This window comes from Cordyceps militaris (genome assembly GCF_000225605.1).
Source record: "Cordyceps militaris CM01 unplaced genomic scaffold CCM_S00001, whole genome shotgun sequence".
In the NCBI taxonomy this organism is placed as follows: Eukaryota; Fungi; Ascomycota; class Sordariomycetes; order Hypocreales; family Cordycipitaceae; genus Cordyceps; species Cordyceps militaris.
In genome coordinates, this window is record NW_006271969.1 from 1,112,546 (window position 1) to 1,127,028 (window position 14,483).

The following is a 14,483-nucleotide window of genomic DNA, read 5'->3' on the forward strand; positions in this document are numbered from 1 at the left end:
TATTGCTGGTGGCTATGCTATGCTCGTGTAACTTGCACATCATCCCCCCCGGCCAACAGTCATGCCGATCTTGTGCAAGGGTCATGTTTTTACGTTGCAAGCGAACCCATTGGATAATGTTGTACTTTGTACCAATTGTCTGTTGGTAAAGAAAAAAAAAAGGCTGTCTGATGTTCAGATACTCTTTCACTGTAACTCGTAACTAAGCCAGTAGACGGCCGCCCTACCCATTACGACTTTCATTGCTCCTTGTGCCAGTCGAGCACCATCTCCGTAATCGACCAGTACCCCCAGCTCCGCGCCTGCGACAGCGGCGTGCGGCCGTAACCGTCCCGAGCCTGCACCTCGGCCGCGCCCGTCGCCAGGAGCCGCGCGACCTCGGCCTCGTCGCCGCGCACCACGGCGTACATGAGCGGCGTCTAGCTGAGCCTGTCGTGTGCGTCCAGTGCCTGCCGGAATCTGGGGTCTGGGGTCAAGTGCGACCACTGAAGTCTAACTACCTTGGTAGCTGTAACTCCCACAACGACATAGTACAAGTCGTCCTACCTGATCATGTTCAAGTCTGTGCTCCAGCTCATTTGCAAGATCTAACCATTATGCATACTAATTCGCAACTAATATTCGTCCAAGTCGTACTGTGATTCTATTAATACTCCATCCAGGTATCCAAAACGCCGTTCAAATCATGCATCTAGTTATGTTCTGCGAGGTCCCGTCTCGCCCCGTCATTATTTCCACGATCCCGTCTCTCCTTCTCTCATCCCCCTACTACTGTCTCCCTATCCGCACCGATACTGCTCCACGCCTGGTCCCCTCCCAGGCGGGTCGCAGATGGGACTATCCAGGTAGCTGGCGTAGCGCACGCGGCCAGCAGGCCCTTCGCGCCAGACGTAGCCGTCGCCGTCCTCGCCGACCGGCGTCTCCATGGGTGCGTAGCGCCTTGCGCGGCGGTCATGCGCCGGCGGTGGTCTAGTGGGAGGAGACCACGCGACTTCGGTGCACGGCCGCGATGCCGGTCCATAGCTGCCCCAAGGGTCGTATGGGTTGCCGTACTCCTCCGGGACACACCCGCCTTCGACAGGGCCGGGGACAGGGCCAGACCATCCGCCCTCACCCCCGGGCCACCCGCCCTCCCCGGGCCACCCGCCCTCACCGGGCCACCCACCATCGCCGGGCCACCCACCATCGCCGGGGCCACCAGGCCACCCGATGGCGGGCATTGCGCACGAGTAGCAGAAACCTCCCGGGATGTGCCCGCAGCCACCGCAATCGTCGTCGTCGTCGTCATCTTCTTCATACGAGTTCCGACCCCGTGCGATCCAGCGGAATTTTGGGTTGCTCTCCTGGTACCGCAGGTGGGTGCCGTCATACCAGGTGTTTTCGGGCAGGATATCGCTCGTCTTGCGAATGTAGGATGACCCGGGAGGCATGCCGGCGCTCCAGCCTAGAAATCGGAAGCGCCTGCTCGGTGTTTTGGGCAGCTGCTTGTGACGGATGACTCGTCCTCCTTGACTGAGGGCGCCAATTGCGTTCATCCACGAGTATTCATCATTCGCCACGACCAGAAGCGCGCCTGACTTGTCGACAGGCATTGTGAAGAGCGTGCGGCAAAAATTAACTGAAGGATATTGGGGGCGGGGGGGGGTAGAGCCGATTGTGTGGTCAGAGATGTGTAGTTACTCTGCGGCGTCCATACGGAGAGGGATTGAATAACGAGCAGGAAAGGGACGGCTGGGTATGGTAAGGATATTTATGCCGTCGGAGCAGTGATACAGAGCAGAGTGCTATCCGTGATGGGCCGTCTGGCCGCAGTTGCCTATGCTACACGGCGTTTGGCCAGGTGCGCAGGCGCCTAATACAAAGAGGCAGACCACAAGGCAACTCAAAGGCGACGGAGCAGGTCGCCTGCGGGGGAGGGCACACAGTGCAGTCACTGACGGCGCTTCGGTCCGGGAACGCTTTTTCTGTAAAGAAAATGGTGATTTGGTTTCGCGCCGTGGCGCTGTCGCAGGCCGACCAGTGAGTGACCTTTGATTGTGCACCCAAGTGCAGTTGTTTCCCATGCGTTCGCGCTGAGCGCCTCGGGCATCGAGACCGCCTCGAGGCCCAACGAACGAGCCCGCGCGGGCTGAGTGGGCGAACGAAAGGAGGGGTGAATCACACTGATTGGACCAAGGATAAAAAAGGCAACACAAAGCCCAACCCGGTGACTGGAGGTACCGCCAGTAATATGTCATGGAACCTGCCACGGCTGCGGTGCGACCAAAGAGGACATAACAGTTTCTTAGGGTCTGACGTCGGGTCAGCCCTCGCCGGGTGACGGACATGTTACCCCGACATGCTTTTCCCCTTCTTCTCTTTGGGCCTTGCCTGGTCGTACTGGGGGCCACAGGGCGCTGGAGATGGGTTGTGGACGGTGAGGACCGAGTGATTGGTCGCACTTGTGACGGACCCTTTGTGCGGCCAACGGGAGGGAGAAAGAGGCCGGGCGGCTACTTGACGGCGGCGCTTCACTGGCTTAGTAGAGCAGTAGTACATTGTACGCGCCGGATGCCGTCGATAAATTAAACAACTGCACCTTGTAGTAGTTAGTTAGTTATTGCGACCCGTCAAGAACAAAAGGGACTAGAGTTCCTGGTCGCCGTTTGGGTCCTTGTGTGATGGTGTCGCGGGGCTCTCCAGTTTCTTGTCGCCCCTTGAACACGTGGGCCACTGCCACAAGGTGGCGAAGCAGAGAGCCGACCTGAGCCACGAATGCTCGATGAGTAAAGTGTAAAGTGGCATACACATTCATTATGCGAGATAATTAAGTGAGATATTATACCGATAGATAAACCATGTAATTTGTACGGAGTAATTGGTTATTAAAAGGGGATAAAAGCCACCCGATGCCGTCTAGCCTTGCCTAAAACGTTTGGTGCTGGGAGTTCGAACTACCAACGTAGCATCGTGGACTCTGGAGTAATGGGTGGGCCGAACCTGAAACGTTGGCCAGTTCTTGACGATGAATTAATGGATAAATGGATAAATGGATAAATGGAAGGTGACGTAAACAGTTCTTCTTGACCCCTTTTACGATTGACAGTGACAAGGGTTTCGCACTAAAGGTAGGACGTTTGGAGGAATGAAAATAGCAACAGGACAGCGAGAGCGCCATTTTCATGTCAAACTGTTTTATTTATGCTTGAAGCTTGCATAGCTTTGCCACTGGGGCAAGCCACGGCAACAAAGGAACCAGCCACAACCCCAACCCGGGCTTTTATGCAGGAAATTTGAGAGAGTCCTGTCCCGTCGCGCTAACAGTTTAAAGATCACGTCACTGCATGAGTTGGGGGATTCGATCATCTTGTGCTAAAAAGGAAAGTGGGAAGATGAAGATGGTGACCGGTCACCAACACCACAACACCATCTGTCGCTGACCATGCCCGTTATTTCACCCACGTTTCGAGGCCTCCCAGCCGCCCGGCCAAAACGGTGGCCTCACCAGAGGATCAAAAGTGGGCGGCCGCGAGTGTGCAAACATCCTTCTGCAATAGCAGTGCCATGTTATATAACTCGCAAGGTTTCGCGTCAATGCTGAGGCTCCGGCGCGGCGGAGATGCTTCCCGCAGGATGGGAACCCCACCAGCCGATTGCATGTCGGTCTTAATTCACTCTGTGCATTGGGCCATGAAGTCACTGAGTCGGATATCGTCTTATTACTCCGCAAATCACTAGCCGATAATAATAGTTACTAGTCAACTAGTTTACCAGAACACTGGATGGGGGCTAACAAGGTTTGCCTCTGCCGCTGAGCATTGGCTTCTGCGATCCACACGGCAATAACAAGAGGGGTATTATTCGGCGTCGGAGAGACAGTCGGCCATAATCACGTAACTATGATTTTTTGAGGGCATCCTTCGGCAAGTGCCGTCGCGGGGCTCACGGGCAATGAGATGGAAGGGCATGGAAGGGCATAATAGGCTCCAAATAGCAGTAACTATGCTTATCTTGGTCCCCATGAGCCAGCCCAGTCATTCTTTTTCAAAACTGCACTTCTAGTTAGGCGGTGACTTGAGCGCACTCTGTAGACAATTCAAAGGCTCTACAATTCTAGACACGACGCCTGCGCATGTCCTCATCATCCTTTGTTGTCAGTGTCTTGGCCATTTCCTCTGCCGGCGCCCATTCGATTGTAACAAGAAAAGGTCGGGCATATCTGAACGATGGAAAATAAAGCATCGAGTCGGGGAAGCATAGTACCAGCAATTATTATGGCATATGCCAGCAATCCACTGTTACCGTTCATTATGCGTCGGATCGTGGCTGCCAAGCTGCCCTACGACCCAGCCGAGCTAACTACCAGTTTGCGCATAAAGAAGTTGCCTCTGACCTTTCGTGCACTAGTTAGACATGGCTCTGCCGATTTCACAGACAACACACTCATTATTCTTAGGGTGACTGCAAGGATAGTGCCCGAGACAGTACAAGTGGCGCGGGAGCAAACAACACCGCAGTCAGGATTGGGGATTGGCTGATCAGCAAGATCCCGCATCGGTGGCTTGCCGTTAGATATGCCTTGTCGACGAGCTGAGAGGGCGCGCTCGCCTGTTACATAGTTGGCTCTTCTCTCCCCATGCGAAGGCCGAGCGAGACTGAGTTGTCGTGCGTGATGCATGTGCACGCCGAGGGCAAAGGTGCTGACAATTGACAGCAGCATGTCATCATTTGGCGACGGGGTGCCAGCACTCTCGTCGACGATATCTATTGTCGAATTCGAATTGCCTGGCCCTTCCCACCGAAACTGGGTTGGGAGCACAGGCCCTGGGCTGGTCCATTTCACAACGGTGGCCGCGAGACAATGTCGACTCGGTATTGCTTCGCAGATCATCGGGTGATGAATGAATGAATGGCCACGGCTGGCTGCCGTCGCACTGTCGCATGCCATGACAACAGACGTTTTTTTTGTCGTTTTCTTCCTTTTTTGCCGATAAAGTACGCTCGGCTTCGCTTTTGTGGCTTGCGGTAGGTATAGGACGCTGAAGTAACGACTTCTTTCTTAGCTTCTTGACTGGTACTAGTCGATGTATGATGGGTAAGCTAGCTCGTTGGAAAAGAGGCTAGGCTTTTACAGGTAGTGTGGTATTCTCGGGCGGGGAGAACGGTGCGACGACGCTCGACTTAGGATGCCAAGGCCCAGATGAATGTACAGAGTACATTCCTTTGGTGGGAGGAGCGGTGGCTTTTCTGGGCAATTTGCGCGTGCGAGAAAACTTGGCCGAGGCCCCGCTCGACAAGTGCCTGGTACATGAGGCACTACTGGCACTATGTACCCCTTCTCGCTCAACGCTCAACTTGTCAACTCAACTCAACTTCGTAAGTCCGCGCCGCACACACCAATGGGCAGCGCATCGTCCGGCAGAGCGCCATAACCTGCCCTGTGGTGCCTGTGGCTGCCTTTGGTGGTGCCCTGTGGGTGGATTCCCCGCCAGTCTTGGGGGGCGGAGGGGGCACGGCTCCTCTTTCAGGGCAAGCCAGCACCAACCAGAGCGCATCTGCACCAATTGAACAAATGAGGCCCAATGTCAGTGTATGTCAGAATGAAGATGATATTCCTAGGCCCTGCCCTATGCTGGCTACCTATCTAGTGGTGTGTGGGGCTATAGCCACTACACAGCCCACAGGCTATAGGTGCCGCTATCTAAATAGTGATATCCTTATCAGATAATAGAAGCTATAATAATAATATCCTTATCTTATCTAATAGTGATTTATCTTCTTATCCTTATAAAATAGTAAAGTAATTTACTATACTCTACTAAATAATAAAAGAAAAAAGAAAAAAAGCTAAGTTCTTAATTAAATTTCCTATATCTTTCCCCTTTAGGCTTAGTCCTTTAAGATTATTAAGCCTTATAGCTACTCCTCTAGTATTTAATCTATATTATATTTCTCTTTATAGCCTTTTTATATTATAATTATTATTATTATAATTAGATTCTTTAATACTCTAGTATATTAGTATATATTATCTTTTTATTACCTTAATATTATAAATATCTTAAGGCTATACTTCTTTATTATATACTAATAAAGGTAGAATAATAATATTACTTTATAGTTATACTTATACCTTACCCTCTATATTTCTATAAATTCTAAAATATTTACTATCTTTTATAATATACTATATCTATATTTAATTATTTACTATAAGGCTAAAATATTATCTAGGTCTTTATAGCCTTCTAGTTATAATCTTATAAATTATAAATAGAATTCTACTTAGGCTTCCTACTACTAGGCTAATAGTTATAAATAGCTTTATCCTAGGTCTAGAAAGGGGCTATAAAATAATATTAGTTATAGCTTTATAAGTAGGCTAGTTAGCTATAGCTATAGCTAGGCTAGGCTAGCTTTCTATTCTATAAATAAGCTAGTTAATAATAGCTATAGCTAGGCCCTTAGTTCTTATATTAGCTTTAATATTAGTATTAGTATTAAGGCTAATATCTACCCTAGTAGTATTAGTATTAGTATTTACTCTAGTTTTAATATTTATATAGCTATAAGTTAATCTATTAGTATAGCCTTTATTAAGTATAGTAGTAGTAGTATTAGTATATATTAGTAGTATCTATATCTCCTAGTATTTATCTTAAGAGTAACTAGCTTAATAGTAGCTACCTTAAGGGCTACTAGTTTAGTAGTAGTTATCCTAAAAGCTACTAGTTATATAGTAGCTATAATTACCTTATCCTTTATAAGGCCCTTTATTAGTCTAAAGGTATACTAGGCTTAGTTTATACTTAGTATTAGTAATATAGGTAGGAGTAGTTAAGGTAGAGTTAGCTAAGGTAAAGCTAGCTAAGGTAAAGCTACTAGTTATATAGTAGCTATCTTAAGAGCTACTAGTCTTATAGTAGCTACTCTAGTAATAACTAGTTTAATAGTAGTTAGTATTATAGTATTAGTCTTTATAATATTAGTAGTAGTAGCTACTTACCTTATATATACTACCTTAACTACCTTAGTCTAGGTATCTAGTAGTAGTAACTTTAGTTTATTTAGTATCTAGTATTACTCCTTAGATATTAAGTTATACTATATAAGCTTCTAGACCTTATATAGGCCTTAGATCTATATCTAGATAAGTATTTATCTAAATAGTAAGAATATCTAGGTATTTTTAATTATAGTATAGGCTATAAGGAATCTAGTTATTATTATACTCTTATTACTAAAGGTTATATATAGATAGTTCTATCCTATTATTATTTACTAGTATTTATTAAATATATTAAAGAATAGCTATATAAATTTTATTATATTATAAAGTACTTTTCTATATTTATTAAGGGAGGCTATATTAATATATCTAGGTAGGTATTCTTCTATACTATTTAGAGTTAATAGGGTTTAGTATATCTTTTTAAGCTAGGTTAAGTAGTTATTTAGGTTATTATTAATTAAGCCTTTAATAAGCTTTAAGACTATTTAGTATATCTAATTAATCTATTAGTTACCTCTTAGTATAAGTAGTATATCTAGATATACTTTATTATTTATATCTAGGTTAAGCTTACTTCTCTTTAGGGTTATACCTATTTCTTATTTAGCTTATCTTTTTATTTAATCTTTATTACTACTAAGACTAGCTAGGGTAGCTAGATTTATAGCTAGATTTATAGCTAGATTTATAGCTAGATTTATAGCTAGATTTATAGCTAAGTCCTATATTATAGATATAGGTAATACTTAATTAGTTATAAATATAGGTATTACTTAATTATTTATTTATAATTTATATATCTATATTACTTTAAAGGCTTATTAGCTACTATATAGTATATAATAGTATAGTTATAGAAGGATAGAAGAGAAGGAAGGGAAAGAGGAAGAGTAGGAGAAAGGGTAAAAATATAAGCTAGAGTAGGAGTAAAGGACTATATAGTTAGTTATAAGGAGTATTAGAATAGCACTAGGTATAAAAAGCGCCTAATATTATTTATATTACTATAAGTTATTTTCTATACCTCTTTATTTATTCTTTACCTATATTTACTCTAAGTATACTTACTTATTCTATACTTATTCTAGTAGTAGCTAGGATATATATCTACCTAAATCTTTAGTATAAAGCTATTAGTTATAGTTACTATTAAAATCCTTAAATCTTACCTAGAATTATTCCCTAGGGCCCTATTATTAGGTATTATAAATATAGTTAATAGGGTAGTCCTTTATATATACTAATATCTAGTCTAGCTCCTTTATATCTTATTCCTTATATCTATAGGCTAGCTTAAAGTAATCTACTAATATTATATTATATATCCTTTATAACTATAATAGCTATAGTCTATATACTACCTATTCTATCCTTTCTATAATTATAAATAGGCTAGTAAATTATATACTAAATTTATATCTTAGTAACTTAGGTATAGAGTAGCCTTTATAGAGTTATAAATAGACTTAGTTACTAATTATAAAGAATACTATTTTATATCTTTAGTTATAATAACTTTTTATAGTTATAGCTATTATTATTATAGTATTATAGGCTATAATCCTTACTATAATTATATCTAGTTTAGCTATTATAGCTAGTAGTAGGCTATTAACTATATTCTAAAGGTTAAAGTCTATAATAACTTTATAGGTACTTTACTTTATTATTATATTTTAGGCTATATTTAGCTAGAATTATAGCCTAGGTAGTATCTCTTCCTATCTAGTTATATTAGTTATAATAGCTAAGTATATATAGATAGCTAATAAGATAGTCTAAATAACCCTTTCTATCTATCTATTAGTCTATAAGTAATATACTATAAAGTATATTAGCTTTATTTCTAGCTATCTCTATATATATTACTATATAGCTAATAGGAACTTAAGGTCCTAGTTAGATAGTATAATTTATAGTAGGCCTTATTCTTATAAGAATAGGGTATTTATAATAACCTTTATTATAGTTATTAAGCTAGCCTTATAGTTAAGTAGTCTTAAGATAACTACCTTACTAAACTTATATACTAGTATTATTATATAAGTATATCCTTCCTTTAACTCTAATAAAGCTAATAGGAAGTTAAAAGATATATAATAAAAGGGGATTAGTAAAGGTAATAGTAGCTATAGGTTCTTATATAGTATATAATATATCTTCTTATAGGTTTAATATAGTTAGTATTATTTAAGAAATTTATAAAATCTTTATAGCCTATTATAAATATAGAACTATATTAGAAGATAGACTAGCTTATTATAACCTCTATAATTCCTAATATATAGAGATTTAAAAAGCTTAGCTATATAGCTATTTAGAATATATAGCTTCTCCTTTACCTTATAACTATCTAGGTATTTTATAACTTTATATAATAGCTTATTCTATTATATAAATAGTAGCCTAGCTTTATTATTTAGTTATAGCTTATTATTTACTTTAATAGTATTAAAGATCTTTTTCTAAATAAGGTTTATAGTATATCCCTTTATTAGTTTAGCCTTAAAATCTAGGCTTATCCCTAGTATTAATATATAGACTAGTAGTATATAGTCTATAGCTATATATATTTTAGCTAGTACTCTCTTTAAATAAAGTATATCTAGTTATAGCTTTAGTCTATTATTTAAAGGGTTATTTAGTTAGTCTAGTACCTCTAGATATATATATAGGGGCTAGGTTAGTAACCTATTAAGTATATTTAGTATAATATAGTCCCTACTATATTTATATAAGACCTATATATTAAATTAGTTAATATATTTTATAGCTTTAATAAGCTTCTTATTAATTATATATTAGGATATACTATTTATAATATTAAATTACTTAGAGAGGTTAATAATTAAGCTATAATCTATAAAATATATAGCTAGTAGGTACTAAGAGGTATATAACTAGTAGTAAAGCTTTTATAGTATTTAGATATAGCTATATACCTTTATCTTTATAACCTAGTAGTTCTTTTTAGTATTTAAGAGGGTTCTTAATAGGAAGGTAATAGACTTAATAGCTATATATAGGGGATATTATATAACTTACCTTTAGTTAGTAATTTTTATAAAGGCTACCTTTATTATATAATAAACTATTATACTTATACTTAAGATAGATATATCTATATTAAAGAATAGCTTTTAGTAAACTATAAAGTATATAAAGTTATTATAATTAGTAAAGGCCTAGATAAGGCTTTTAAAGTTATCTAATTTAGCCTAGGATAGTATAGCTAGTACTATATAGCTAGCCTATACCTTATACCTTAACTTATAGTCTTTTTTATACTTTTACTATATACTTATATTTCTAGTTAAAGAAGGAGTAGCTATATTTTCTACTAATTAGTTCTTTATAACCTAGATAGCTTATCTAGCTTATTTCTTAGCCTTTAATACTCTTTAGAGTATTATTTTCTACTTTTATAATAGCTTTATAATTATAGTATAATATAGTATATTATATCTTAGTAAGCCTATAAAGCTAAGTAAAGACTTAAGTTCTTTTAAGATCCTAGGGAATTTAAGCTTCTTAACTATAAGTAACTTATCTTCTATTATACTTAGGTCTATAGTATTTACTAGGTAGTCTAGAACTATAACTAATATAAAGGCTATAAAGTTTTTTTTTAGTCTAATTAAGATATTATAGCTTAATAGGCTTTTAAATACTATCTATAGGTCTTTTATATAGTCTTTAAAAGTAGGTAACCTAGTAAAGATATTATTACTATATAAGATACCTTTAATATCTCTAAGTATATTATCTATTTACTATTAAATATAGATATTATAGTTTTTATAGCTTATAATAAATATTTAAAAAGTAAACTATCCTATATAGGTTATAATTAAGAAGGCTTAGGTTAAGTTAAGGTATAGTAGCTACTAATAATAAAAGGATATAGTATTAATTACTATAATATACTTTATATATACTAATTTTACTATAATATTATTTTAATAGTATATTAGGTAGGTATTATTAAGGGTATACCTATTAAAGGTCTTAATATTTATAACTATATAGCCTTTCTACTTATCTCTTTATCTTTACTAGATTATAAAGACTAAGAAAGTAAAAAAGACTTATATTTATATTTACTAGATCTTTCTTATATCTAGAAGCTTACTAGTAGTCTACTTAATAATACTTCTTTCCTTTAGCCTTTATAAATAGATCTTATATTTCTATATTATAGCTTCCTCCTATCCTAGCTTTAGCTTAATATATATAAGCTTATCTTTAGGGACTTTAGTAAAGCCTTTATTTATAAAAAAGGCTATATATTTATTTACTAGCTTTTATATAACTAATATTTATTAGTCTATACCTCTTTAGATATATACCCCTATTAGGTATTCTATTAACCTATTAGATAGGTTATCTAGTTATATTTAGAAGTAAGGTAGTTTTTTATTATAAGTATTAGCTAGTTTTAATATTATAAGAGTATTTATATATTCTATTTAATATACTTTTATATTTTAAGGTAGGGTTTATAGGTAGTTAAGTCTAATACCCTAGTATAGCTATAAGTAGTATTCTAAGTTATTCTATAATAGTATTTATATAGTATTAGCTTTAGTTAATACTATAAAGGTTATAGTTTATTATAATATTTATAGTTTATATATATATTTAATATTTAGTTTAGCCTTATATATTATAGCTATAAATACTATTTTATTTAAAGTAGCTTATATAGTCTAGGCTATTATAACTAGGTAACTCCTTACTTAAGATTATACTTATATCTATAGTATTACTAAGATTAATATACCTTAGTATATATAAAATACTATAGTACCCTAGCTAAGTAGGATATTACTCTTAAAGAAGCCTAGTATATTTATACTAATTAGTATATTTAGTTTTAAGTCTAATACTATAGATACTTAGGCTAAGTAAAGTGCTATAGCTACCTAGCTATCTAGTATTATACTAATAAAGTATAGTAAGATATAGGTATAGTACTTAGCTTAAGCCCCTTTAGGTCTAATATTATATATATATACTAGGTATAGGTAGCTAGCTAGGGTTACTTCTAGGTAGTATTAAGTTAGCTAATTCTTATCTACTAAGATTAGTAAGGCTTCTATATTTATATATATATTTAACTACTTTCCTAGGATCTTTAGGTTAGGATATAGCTATAGGTATAGGTATATCTATACTTATCCTAGTAGTATTTCCTATATTAAGATACTAATAGCTTTAATAATAGGTAGGTTTATATCTACCTATAGGCCTATAAGTCCTATACTTACTACTATCTCCTTAGTATCCTACTCTCTAGTATCTATCCTAATACTTACTACTATCTCTTTAATATCCTACTTTTTAGTATTTATCCTAATACTTACTACTATCTTTTTAATATTATAGGGGAATATATAGTAATAAGTAATAGTAGTATTATTAGCTAGGCTAGGGGTAAAGAAGCTAGTATTATTATAAGTAATATATATATAGCTATAAAGCTTATTATTTAATTTAAATTCCTAGCTATATTCCTTATAGATATAGAAAATAGGTAGCTCTTTAGTCTAATAGCTTTAGTATCTATAGTTACTTATAATTAATAATTCTTTCTTTTCTATTATATCTTAGCCTATAGCTATAATAAGATCTATAGTCTAGTTACTATAATCTAGTAGTAGTTACTAGTAATAATCTTTACTACTATATCTAAAAGGGTCCTCCTATTATACTTACTATATATCCTACCTTATATTCTAGGTATCCTACTTATATCCTCTCTTATCTATATCCTAATAATAATCTATATAATAAGCTACCTAGGGGGTATAGTATAATATCTAATTAAATTAGGGTTAGTTATCCTAGGGTTAGTATAGTCTATTATAGCCTAGGTTAAAACCTTAGCTTTAGCTAATATTAGCTAAGGCCTAGTTATTATTATTACTATAAGGTAGCTTCTACTTATTACTTAAGGTAGGTAATTAGACTTTTTATTAGAATAACTAGTATAGCTATTATTATCTACCTCTATATTTATTTCTTTACTAAAAGCTATTCTAATAGCTATAACTACTTTTATTTCCTCTTATCTATAGCCTATATCCTTTTTAGTCTTAACTACCTTAATTATAGCCTACTAAGACCTATAGTTAGGCTTATAGCTATTAAAGGCTACTATTACTATAGTTATTATACTAAGCCTAGTCTTTATTAATAAGACTATTATTACTATTATTTATAGCTAAATTATAGATAATACTTTAGTAATTATAAATATTTTAAAGGAAGCCTTAAATAGTAGTTCTTTCTAATAATAGGTTTAAAATAGCCTTAATCTTAAGGTTTAGTAAGTTAAATACTTATTAAAGCTAGTTCTAAGAGTCTTAATTAACTACTTAAGTATTTTATAGTATTTATAGAATATATATATCTATATTTTTTCCTATCTAAGTATTATCTAGTAAGTAGATAGCCTATTTTAAGTATCTATTTATTTTAAAAAGTAATAACTTAAAGTAATTAATAAAGGCTATATAGATATTTAATATTAATATATAAAGTATATATTATCTATTATCTATTATAAATATACTTATATACTATTAAAAAGCTATTCTATATAGGTAAGTATATTAAATATTTTAAATAGCCTATTCTTTATATAACTAGCTATATATTAATAGTTAATTAGTAAATATATATATATAAATATATAGAATATTTTTATTATTTATTATAATAGTTTCTATACTATTTTAGTCTAGATATTATAATTTAGGCTTAAAGAAGCTAATATCTACCTTTTATAAGCCTTTTATTATTAACCTATAACTATATATTAAGAAGGTATTTTAATTAATTATATCTTTAGGTATAACTACTAGAGTCTTAGCTACTACCTAGGAGATAATCCTAGTAAGTATATCTAGATTTATTATAAAGTATAGCTAGATACTATTACTACTTTATTTACTAATATCTATTAAGAAGGTATAGCCTTAGCCTAAATAGTCCTTAAACTATAATAAAGATACCTAGCTTTAACTTTATAATAGGTTAGTTACTTATCCTTTCTAATAATAAGGTATAGTTTCTACTACTAGCCTTTAGTTATCTTATAAGGTAGGCTTATATATTAGCTATTTAGTTAGCTTAGTAGTTATTCTATCTTTAAAATAATATATAATAACTTAGACTTTTTATAACTATAGGAGTCTTATTATATCTACTTTTAAGATTATTAGTAGTAGCTTAGTTTAGTTTACTATATATCTTTAATAAGTAGTTATATTAGTTAAATATATTAGCTTAGCCTTATTTAGTTTAAAGAATATAGGTTCTACTTCTAGGTAGTAATAAGTAATATATACTAAGATATATATATTCTATAGTATATATCCTAACTAGTCTATATAGTTAGCTATACTTCTTAGTTAATAAGGGTTATAATAATAAGGGTTTTAATAATTTAATAGTTTAGTATAATTAGGTTATAATAATTTATTTT